A 12,608-nucleotide genomic window follows, 5' to 3' on the forward strand; every position below is an offset into this window, starting at 1 on the left:
AAGTTGTAATGTCTCGGCCCCATTGATTTATCCACCAACTAGGCCCTAACACCCGACACAATTTTTATAAAAGGACAAATTTATGGTCATTTTGGCTCTAAGTATACCTTTTCACACACATAAACACAAACTTACACCCCTCAAATAAAAAAAAAATCCTGAATAAACCTTTGCTCAACCCCCGAGCCGGCTTTCCCGCTTTTCGTTGCATGTTAATTCTATTGATAGTTAACCTTCAGCGACCAACTTTACTAGATATAGTCTGCTCTATACATATACATTTACTTATACACACACGCCAGAACATTCATTCGATTTTTAAAACAAATTTATTTCCGAAAACACGGAAGAAGTGTTAATTCCTATGCCGTTGCTGGTCTTTGAGATGTCCCGTGGCTGACGTCATCCGTGGAGGTTCACGAATGGTTCCGAACTTTTCCGAAAGCCAGACTGCACCTCACACTGGTGGCTGATCCTCGCCCGCAGAATAAAGAAAATGTATTATTATTATTATTATTATTATTATTATTATTATTATTATTATTATTATTATTATTAAGTCCCGATTCCATTATCAGATTCTCACCCTTTCCTACAGGGACTTCTGCATGTCTGGCAACACTGAAAAATTGAACACCAAGTCGAAGCTTTCCTCCCCACACTACCTCCCCGTTCACCCCCGAACCTCACCCCGCGCTGGCAGTCTTCTCAACTCCCAACTATACATCTGGTCTGAAAAGGAAGCATGAAGCACCTGTTAATGCTAGAGCAGCAAAGCAGCCACGCTATGCACCACCTATCCATAGCAGTTTTAATGGCCAACTTAGGGATTACCGGTTTGTATCAGAGCAAAAATGTGGTATTAAGAATTTTTTGAACAGTGTAAATCCTGATTTGCAGGCAATTCTAAATGCACAAAGTAGCTCTTATAAGCTGTCCCTCAAATTGTTTACACAATATAAGAAGCCAAATGGCACAAAATTTACACAGCCCCAGATAACAGAAACTGTAGCTGTATATTCAAATACAAATTCAGACAAAATAATAAGCAGTTTGATAGATCAATTGAATATTAAACACTCTGAATTTGCAGCAAGAGAGTCTGGATGGAGCCTATGCGGATCTCCACACAAGCTCTATGTTAATATTTCTGAATTCAGCCCATTACAAGGTTCTACATATCTGCCATTACCTGCCAATATTAAAAACAAAAGAGCCGTGGTTAACATAGAAAATACCGACCAGAAATGCTTTTTGTGGTGTATTTTAGCTGCTTTGTTTCCAGTTTTAAGGCATCCTGAGAGAATAAGTTATTATAAACAGCATGAACACAATTTTGATGAAGCAATGGAGGGTTTAGAATATCCAATGTCTGTTCAGAATATTGATAAATTTGAAAAAAAAAGGCCAGGGCTATTAATGGTAAACAATTATCTATTAATGTATTTATTTGTTCCACTGGTCGTGGCAATTGCTTGATAGCACCTCTCAGAATCAGTACATTTGATGATGATTCTGCTGTTCCGATTGATCTGCTCTTAATTGAAGGGGATGACACACACCATTACACTCTGATACATAATCTTGAAGCTTTAGTCAGAACACAACTAGACAAATCCAATACAATATTCAAGTTCTGCAGAAGATGTTTAACTGTATTTGATGGTCAAAAAATAATAAATGGGGTTCGTGAAGTGAAAGCAGAAATTGCTAAAAACAAGTTAATTGAGCATCTGAAATATTGTGGCAACCATAAACCTGTTCATATGGTGATGCCAATGCCAAGTGAAAATGCCAAATTCAAAAAATTTGAAGCCTTGTTGGAACACCCAGCATATATAGTCTGTGATTTTGAATCAAACCTCAAACCCCTTGCATTCTGCAATCCAGATCCTGATGAATCTTCAATTACACCATACCAGTTACACGAACCTTCTAGCTTTTGTCATATAATTATACGGGGTGGTGTAGCTAGTGAACCACACTTATACATGGGACCAAATGCTATCAAAAAATTTGCACATAGAATAGAAAATGAGTGCCATGACATAGCATCTAATATCTTATTAAAATCAAAACCCATGTTGCCTTTAACAGAGAAACAGATTGAAGATTTCAACAATGCAGAAAAATGCCCGGTATGTGATTATGAATTTTCAGATACAAATATCAAGGTACATCACCATTCCCATACAGATGGTAAATTCTTAATGGCCCTGTGTAATAGCTGTAATATTAAGATCCAGAGACCAAAATGTGTCCCGATATTTTGCCATGGTGCATCCAATTATGATTTTCATCATCTGATCAGATACGAGGGGTTTGACAAGCAGAATTTAAATATTTTAGCAGAAAATGACGAGAAATATATTGCTATTAGCAAAATAATTAAAGTTAATGGTGTTCCTATTCACTTAAGATTTCTTGATTCATACAGAATTTTATCGGCTAGCCTTGCCACACTGGCCACTCAATTATCTGATGATCAATTCAAAATCACATGTGCTTTGTTTCCAAATCAGGACCTGAAATTAATTAGGCGGAAGGGTGTATATCCATGTGACTATGTTACAGATTTTTCTAAATTTGATGAGTGTGCTCTGCCACCACAACAAGCATTTTACAGCAAAATCAGAGCATCTGGAATCACTGATGATGATTATCACCATGCCCAGTTGATGTGGAACAATTTAAAATGCCAGACATTTGGTGATTATCACAATGCATATTTGAAACTTGATGTGACCCTCTTAGCTGATATACTTCAGGCATTTAGAAAATCTTCCATGCAAAATTATAAGCTGGATCCAATGTATTTTTACAGTGCACCAGGCCTAGCATGGTCTGCAATGTTTTTAAACACTAAAATGCAATTGGATCTGATCCAAGATCAAGACATGTATCTGTTTATGGAGCAATGTATAAGAGGAGGCATGGTGCAATGCTCTCAGAGATATGCCAGAGCAAATAACAAATATATGCCTGATTATGATCCAGCACGGCCATCAAATTATATATTGTATGTGGATGCAAACAGCCTGTATGGTTATGCCATGATGAAAAAATTGCCATATGCAGGGCTTGAGTGGGTTGAAGATTTCAATATTGAGGATCTTCAGGACTTTGATGACAGTAACTATGGCCTGTTCTTAGAGGTTGATCTGACAATTCCTGATGATTTACACAACACATTTTCTGATCTGCCCCCAATTCCTGAGGTTGAGTGCTCACCTGGCTCTAAACAGAAGAAGCTCATGATGACACTGGAGCCAAAACAGGGTTATGTCATATATTACAAAAACCTCCAGTTCCTGATGCATCATGGTGTTCAAGTGACCAAAGTTGGAAACGTTTTGAGGTTCAGGCACTCAAGATGGTTGAAACCATATATTGATACAAACACAGAGCTTCGAACATCTGCAATGAGCAAATTTGATAAATCTTTGTTTAAATTGATGGTCAATTCTGTATATGGCAAAACTATTGAAAATGTCAGAAAACATACCGATGTTAAAATAATTACTGACCCCAGCCGGAGCAAAAAATTGATTGCAAAGCCTAATTTCAATTACAGAAGAATTTATGATGAGCATATGGCACTTTTCAACATGAAAAAAAACAAAGATTAAGTTTGATAAGCCTATTTATGTAGAGGCTGTGATATTGGAATTGGCCAAATTACACATGTTAAAATTGTATTATGATGTGTTGAAACCTTTTTATGGTGATTGTGTAAAATTGATGTACATGGACACAGATAGTTTTGTTCTTGATATTCAAACAGAAGATGTTTATCAAGATATAACACAGCCTGAATTGTTTAAATATTTTGATACCAGTGAACATACATGGATTCAACCCCACAACAAAAAGGTGCCTGGCAAGTTAAAAGATGAGACACTTGGTGATGTTATTGTGGCATTTGCTGGGTTAAGAGCCAAGATGTACAGTTTTGAAACATGTAGTGGTGTTGTTGCCAAAAAAGCCAAGGGCATTGGCAGAGTGACTGTTGGCAAAGAGCTTGAATTTGAGGATTACAAAAATTGCCTCAAATCATGTAGCACAATCAGAACATCAGAATCCAGAATTCAGAGTGTGGATCACTTGTTGACTAGCAATATTGTAAGAAAAGTGGCTCTGGACACACATGATGATAAGAGATGTATTTTGTCATGTGGCATACATACTTTACCATGGGGTCATTGTGATTTGAAAAATGGCAATCAATGTCCAATTACAGAGCATGATTTGAAATAAATAAACATGCCTATGAACTTATTTGGGTTCAAAAAACAAGCTATTATGGACCTGCCAACACCACAAGCCTCTTCTGATATAATATCTAAACTAAGTGCTTTGTTAATTATTCATCTGAACAGCATACTTACAGATGTTGATGATGAAACAGGTAAAATATTGTACATATTTAACAATAATTTAAATTATTACCAATTACCTGTAGGTGGTCAATTGCAATTTATTACAACCCCTGAGGGTGATGTCAAAATTTCAGTAGGGAGAAATATTTATAGAATTAAGCACTCAAACATGATTTCTGGCACTGTTTATACTGTTTCTGCTGGTGACTGCTTATATATTGAGGTCCAGGGATCCTATGACAAGCTTATACCTTTTTTTATAGAATTAAGAATTAGATATTCAATAATAAATAAGCACTAAAACAAAAATGCCTAATGATATATTTGGCCATACAAGACATGAAGATCACAGTGATGAGATTCTGATGCTTGATGTCAGAGTCAAGAAATTAAGAAGTGATTTACAAGCTTTACAAACCACACTCAATGCCAGTCTTCAATTAGAAATTACAAATTTACAATCACAATGCATGGACCCTCTTCTTAAAATTGACTCAGAACTTAAATTATTGCTTCAGAAATATACTGATTTGGCCACATTGGATAATTTTCAAAGTTTAGAAGAAGCTGTAGCAGCTCTTCAAGCCAAATTTAAGACCCAGGCCACCAACTCTGAGCAATTGAAACAACAATTGGAAGAGCAGATAAATAATGTCCAGGCACAGCTCCAAACAATTGTCAAAAGCATAAAATCACAAGAAGATTTTGATCTAGTGATTTCCACTCTAAAGGAACAGATTCAATCACTGGAGATACCTAATCTGGACCCTCTGAACAATGCCATAGCCGAGGTTAAAGAAAAAATTGAGACACTTGAAAATTTTATGAACAACTTGCCATCTTCTGATGCTTTGAGTGCAATAACTCGGAGTGTTGCCAACATTAAGCTGCAACTTGAAACATATGAAGATTTTGGAAAAATTCAAAGTACCATAACCCATCTTGAGGGTACAATAGCAGCAGTGCAAAGTGATTTGACAAATGTACAAGAATCTCTAGAATCCCGCCTGCCTGGTATTGTAGATACCCTTGTAAGTGTCCAGCAACAGATCACAAAGCTTGAAAACCTCAACACTGAATCTGAGCTATCTCATTTTCATCACTTGATCGATGATATCCAAACAAAGCTTGAAATTTTACAACAATCCACACCCACTCAGGCAGATATAGCCCTGCTCCAAAATGCTATGCAAAATGTGGCTGATGCTTCTGAATTAAATGATGTGAAATTGGCACTTGAATCTTTGCAAAATACTGTGTCAAATCTGCCTACATCACAGGAACTTAAAAATATTAAGAGAGCTGTGAATCGCATATTGAAATCAGAAGATATCAAGAATATCCAGACAGAAATCAAACAACTTACTCAGACAGTGGCCACTCTACCAACCAATCAACATATTAATGAACTGCATGCCCTGTTTGAGGATATCAGAAGACAGGTCCATGATCTTACTGCTCAAAATTCAAAATTGGCAGTTGTTGAAAATTTACAGCAAATTGTAGCTAATATCAAGCAACAGCTAGGGACCATGGAATCCAATCAAGCAAATGCTTTGTCTGTTTTTGCCACCCAGCTACAAGAGATTGTGCAACAATACAAGAAACTTGTTGTGGACATAAAGATCAAGCCAGGCCATGATGATGTTGTTAGGACCATCAATGAGCACCTTGAATCTGTAACAAGCAGATTGCTTACAGCAGAAAAAGAAATAACAGGCATAATCGAGAATCCTAAACATACAGTAATTCTTGAATTGTACAGCATCCCCAACAAAGAATATGATTCACCATTTACACCAGGAGGCAAAATATATATGCTGTCCCCTGCACAATTTTATTACCAGTTTTTTGTTGGGGGCACACTTAGACCAATCAAGATCAAATATTGGCTACAACCACAGGCACACCACTACCCTTCTTCTTCTTCCATTAGCATCACAACCCTTTGTGGGTTTTAGCTTTCTCAGATAAATCATTCCAATCTTTCCTCTTCTTTGCCATTTCTTTCCAATTTCTAACTTTGAGAATCTTTAAATCTTCGCATACATCTTCAATCCATCTCATCCTAGGTCTTCCAATTGGTCGCCTTCCCATAGGTTTCCATTCTAGTATACGTTTTATAGTTCTCATGTTATCCATTCTTTGTATGTGGCCTAACCACTTAAATCTTTGACTTTTAATATATCTTATAATGTCTGCACCATTGATTAATTTTTCTAGTTCCACATTATTTCTTATTCTCCATATATCATTTTCTATCTGTACTGGGCCAAAGATCTTCCTTAAAATTTGTCTCTCAAATATACTTAATTTGTTTCTATCCTTCTGTGTTAGGGTCCAGGTTTCAGCAGCATATGTAACCACTGGTCTTATCATAGTAAGATATATCTTCATTTTTGTATTTCGTTTCAGAAGTTACGATTTTAGCAGGGATACATTTGCATAATAGGCCTTATTACCTTTCTTTATTCTTTCATCTATTTCAGATTCTATTTTATTGTTTTCGTTAAGTGTAGATCCAAGGTATGTAAAGTTACTAACACATTCAAAAGAGTAATTATTTATTAATATTGATCTGTTATTATTCATGTTTGTTCTATTAATATTCATGTATTTAGTTTTCTTTTCATTGACTTGGAGTCCTACTCTTGCAGCTTCCTCTACTAGACTTATAAACGTTTCTGAAAGAGCTTTCTTAGTTCTTGCTACAATAGCTACATCGTCAGCATATGCTGTGACTTGTTTTAGTCTAGTACTGATGTCTCCTCTCACATCTAATTTTTTAATCACTGAGTCCAAAACTAAATTAAATAATGTTGCTGAAAGAGGATCTCCTTGGCGGACTCCTGTCATGACATCGAAAAAGTCCGATCTTGAATTTTCAATTTTAACTGAGGCTCTAGTGTTTTGAATTGTCATTCGGATTAATCTTACTAATTTATTTGGTATTCCAATTTCTTGTAACCTTTGTAATATTGTTGGTCTATATATTGAGTCGAAGGCTTGTTTGAAATCAATAAACAAAACATGCAAATCTATATCATATTCATAGCATTTCTCGAATATCAAACGCATCATCAGGATGTTATCTGTTGTACTTCTGTTATTCCTAAATCCACTTTGATACTCTCCTATAATATCTTCGGCATAATCAGTTAGTCTGATGTTAATTATTGCTGCAAGTATTTTATATAGGTTATTTAGTAGTGATATGCCTCTATAATTTTCACAGACTGTTTTATCTCCTTTTTTAAGTATAGGGCACACTAGTGCTATGTTCCAATCATTTGGCATTTGTTCTCGATTCCATATATTAATTATAAGTTTATGTATTCTACGATACATTTCTTTTCCAGCTGCTTGTATAAGTTCACTGTTCATATTGTCATTTCCTGGTGCTTTCGTTTTTTTAAAGTTTTTAATTACTGTCTCCACTTCTTCGTATGTTGGTGCATCAACTAATATGTTTTCATTATCCTGCTGATTCATCGTGTTCCAGTAGGGCACCTCTAAATCCTGGTTGTGCTGAACTCCCTGGAAGTGTTCTTTCCATCTATTCATTATTTCTGCTTGTTCAGTTAGGATTTGACCATCTTTGGATTTTAAGTTTCTAGTTCTTGGTTTATACTGTTGTGTTATAACTTTCTGGGTTCGATAGAATTTTCTATATTCTTTTTTGGTGTTTAGTTCTTGTAACATTTCTATTTGTGTTTTTACTGCTTGGCGTTTCTTTTCTCTACACATTTTCTTAGCACGCTTTTTCAGATTTTCATATTTTTCTCTATTTGATCTTGTAGTTCTATTAAGACAACTATTTCTAGCTTCATTTTTTGCTTTAACCGCCTTTTTACATTCTTCATCATACCAATCTTCATTTTTTTCATATGCTTTGGTTCCTAAAACCTGATCAGCAGTACTATCTATGATGTTTCTTAAATTATCCCACTCGACTTCTACATCATCTTCTTCTCCTGCTTCATCGAGTTTTGTTTGTATTTCTTGTCTGTATGTATTTTGTATAGAAGATTTCTTCAATTTTTCTATGTTCCATTTCTTAGTTTTCTTGTATATTCCATCATTAACCATGCTAATCCTTTGTCTTATTTTGGTTCTAACAAGATAGTGATCCGTATCACAACTAGGTCCTCTATATGTTTGACATCAATTATTAATGTAGCTCTCCTCTTATTGATCAGTACATGATCAATTTGATTACATCGTTGTTCACCGGGTATTTTCCAAGTCCCTTTGTGGATTTTTTTATGCTTAAATCTGGTGCTACTGATATCAAGGTTTTGTAATTGTGCTAGTTGTATCAGCCTTTCTCCATTGTCACTTGTTTCTTTGTGTAGGGAAAATCTGCCTGATACTCCACTGCTGCTGGATTCATTACCTATTCTTGCATTAAAATCCCCCAGTAGAATTAATGCATCATGTTTTGGTACTTTGTCACATACATCTGACAGTTCACTATAGAAATGTTCAATATCTTCTTTGTTTGTGTCTTCGGTTGGTGCATATATACATATAAAGGTTATATTGTTGAATTTTCCTTTTATTCTTAATTTACATATTCGGTCATTTATTGGTTCAAATCCAAGTATACATTTCCTCGCATTTCCAGTAACTAAAAAACCTGTGCCATTCCTTCCTTTAATTGTTGGATGCCCACTATACATAAGAGAGAATTCTCTCTTTTTGATCCATCCATCCCCATTCCATCTTATCTCTTGTAATGCTGTTATTTGCATGTTATATTTTATTAATTCATCTGCAATTTCATTCATTTTGCCTGGTTGGAGCATGGTACAGACATTCCAGGTTGCCACATTAAAATCCGCATTCCTTAGCCTTTTACATTGCGTGGGTCGTCTCTTATAGATCCGTCCGGCTTTGCTTGTCTGAGAGTTCGTAGCGGGAGGTTGTTTTACGGGGTAAGGGTGCTGGCCTTACGCCCAACCCCCAACCTGGAGGACCAGGGATTTGTATTCGAGGTTCCTACCCCTAGGAAGACTGCCTTCACCACGCCTAAGGGCTCTTCCTACCCCTTGGTTTTCTGTCAGGGTTTTCCTTCCCTTAGCCTTAGAGATCCCTCTCTTACCTGCAAGGCAGCAGGGGCAGTGCTTATTTAATGGCGGCACTTACTCGCCATGTCTCAGTGTCGTCGCTGGATTTTTGTGGTTTTTAAATGAGAGTTATCCTGCCAGAAATAACTCTCTCCACATCCTGTTGACACTGACGCTCCTTGTCCGCAACTGCTTATTTGTCGCAGCTAGCCTACATATCTGTAGGCCGTTCCCCTATCCGCAACCTGGGGATGCGCTCGGCAGCATAGAGCTCTGCTCCTGGGAATGTTGCCCAGTACCGAGACACCACTACCCTACCTTATCAATAACAAATGCTGACAACAAACCAAAAATCACCAGTGTAGAGTTACAGGATTTTACAGACCCCAATACATTAGAAACAGCCTATGTTGAAGATGATGGCTCTCTGGAATTTAAAATACAAATAGGGGACAAATTATATTTAGAAAATCCTGTAGTATCAGCTGCTGAACACCCTATAGTTGCAATATTCTTGTTTACATATTATGTCTAGACAAATTATTGTTGATGAATTACACAGACAAGCCAGACATAATTTTAAGAGACTGCCAGTAGTTACAAAAGGCATAGATGATTTATGGCAGAGCGACTTGATTGAGATGGCAAGTGGACAGCTGAAAAACTTAGACAAGATCAACAAGGGCTACAAGTATCTACTTACTGTCATAGATACATTTTCAAAATTTGCCTGGGCTGTGCCACTCAAATCCAAGACTGGAGCATGTGTTACAGAAGCCTTCAGGACAATCATCAATCAGAGTGGAAGATCACCGCGCTATTTGCAAACAGATAATGGCAAAGAATTTTATAATTCAGTGTTTCAACAATTTATTAAAAGCCAGTCAATACAACATTATTCGAGTTACAGTGATCTCAAGGCCTCAATTGTAGAGAGATTCAACAAAATCCTAAAAAATCTTATGTATAAACAATTTACACTTCAAGGTAATTATAAATGGATTAATATTCTTCCAGAACTTCTACATAAATATAACAACTCTGTCCATTCCACAATCAACATGAAACCCTCTGAAGTAACTTCATCTGATGAGCAAAAATTGATCAATACTGTTTATTATCCTAAATATCAGCCATCAACAAGAAAAGCCAAATACAAGGTGGGCGATCAAGTAAGAATCAGCAAATATAAGCACTTATTCAAAAGAGGCTTTACAAGAAACTGGAGCACTGAATTATTTACAGTGGTTCAAATTAAACCTGGGACCCTTAACACATATATAATAAAAGATCACCGAGGAGAAATTCTCAAAGGCAGGTTTTATGAAGAAGAGCTCAGCAAAACTAAACAGCCTGACACATATCTCATAGAAAAAATCATCCGCAGAAAAGGCAACAGGTTACTTGTCAAATGGCTAGGACTCCCAGAACACAGCTGGATCGATGCAAACAAAATAATAATATGAACACCTGGGATGTTATAAAAAGGCTGCCAGAACCTGAACAGCAGATTAAGAGAAATGGCAACTTGCTGCCTGATAATATTAGATGTCTTATTGTTGGGCCATCGGCTTGTGGTAAAACTACACTAATGATTGATAATTTTTTATTGGCACCCAACTGGTTAGACTGGAAAAACAGGCACTTGTATGTCTTCTCTAAGAGCTTGGAACAATTAAAATATCAGCAGCAGATGAAGCTATATGATGGATTGGATATAGCCACTTTTGAACCAGATGTTAAGCCACTCCATGAATGTCTCGATAATTCTGTTGTTGTGTTTGATGACATTATACTGGATAATCAAAACAAGGTTAGAAATTTCTTTACACAGGGCCGGCACAAAAACATTGATTGCTTCTACCTGGCACAGACTTTTTCTAAAATTCCGAAGCAGCTGATCCGAGACAACAGCAATTTTATATGTGTGTTTCATCAAGATCATACCAACCTCAAACACATACATGATGAATATGTAGGTGGGGACCTGAGCTACAATGATTTTTCCAAGATTTGCAGTGGGTGCTGGAACCAGAACAGTTATGGGTTTGTCACAATTCATATGACAAGAAAACCCAATAGTGGCAAATACAGAAATAAAATCAACAATTTTCTAGACATTGAAACATAAAGAAATAACCATGAAAAGGCCAATTATTGACGATCTTAAATTAAGAGATTATCTTGTAAAAAGATTTAAGGGATGGAAATCAGAGAACCGAGGTTTTTATGAGCAACACAAGCGCACAGAACAGCCTATTATTGATGCTATTGGTGAATTAGGTAAAAATATCAAAACTGTTACAGAGCAAAATCAAAATTTGATCACAGAGCTTGTACCTGTAGCTGCAAGAAACATATTAGATTATCCATTCACCCCACTTTCTAGTATTCATACACCTAGTCCTATTGCTCCTCGAAGAATTGAAGCTACTCAGGATCCTATTGAATTGGGTCTTCTTGCTCAAAAATATTTAAGCACACCTAAAGACAACAAAGATGAGGTCTTTGGCTTATATGCTGACACAGAGCGTGATGGTAGCATCATACATAGAATTGGCAATTTCAGAGTAACATTTATGGGAGATGATCTGATTTGCTACGTTCCCCGGATAATTCTCAAGGGAACTACTTACATTTATTGCTCAACTGCGAGCCTGAGACTTATCAGCCTACCATGAAGCCCTCAGGTTGTGGGAAAACCGATAAGGATATGCTTACATAAAGCTTACCAACTCTCGGACACAAAAATATAATTAGAAGTCAGTTAATGTTAATATATTAGACTTGAACTCACAATTAAACTCCTTATTAGAAACAAAAGTGTATTTAGATCATAATTGTTCTTCACTACACAAATTACCACATTCACATTTCCAAAATCACTTCCATTATTCCAGAAACATCCATAATATCTCTCACCTCACAACTTACAATCAAAAGTTTTAAGGTTAGTCCATAACCATAAAAGACTACCCAATTGAACAAAACAAATTACGTCATAATAGACAATTAACATTTTAAACATATCAAACACTTAAAATGATACAATAAGTGGGTGCGTATCATGGCATCCTCCCACAAACAAAAATAAAATTAACAAAATGAAAATGGAGTAAATTTTCTTTTTCAAAACTCTAGGGCCATCCACTCAACTCAA

Source organism: Lepisma saccharinum, chromosome 19, assembly GCF_977018435.1.
Source record: "Lepisma saccharinum chromosome 19, izLepSacc3.1, whole genome shotgun sequence".
NCBI classification, from domain to species: domain Eukaryota; kingdom Metazoa; phylum Arthropoda; class Insecta; order Zygentoma; family Lepismatidae; genus Lepisma; species Lepisma saccharinum.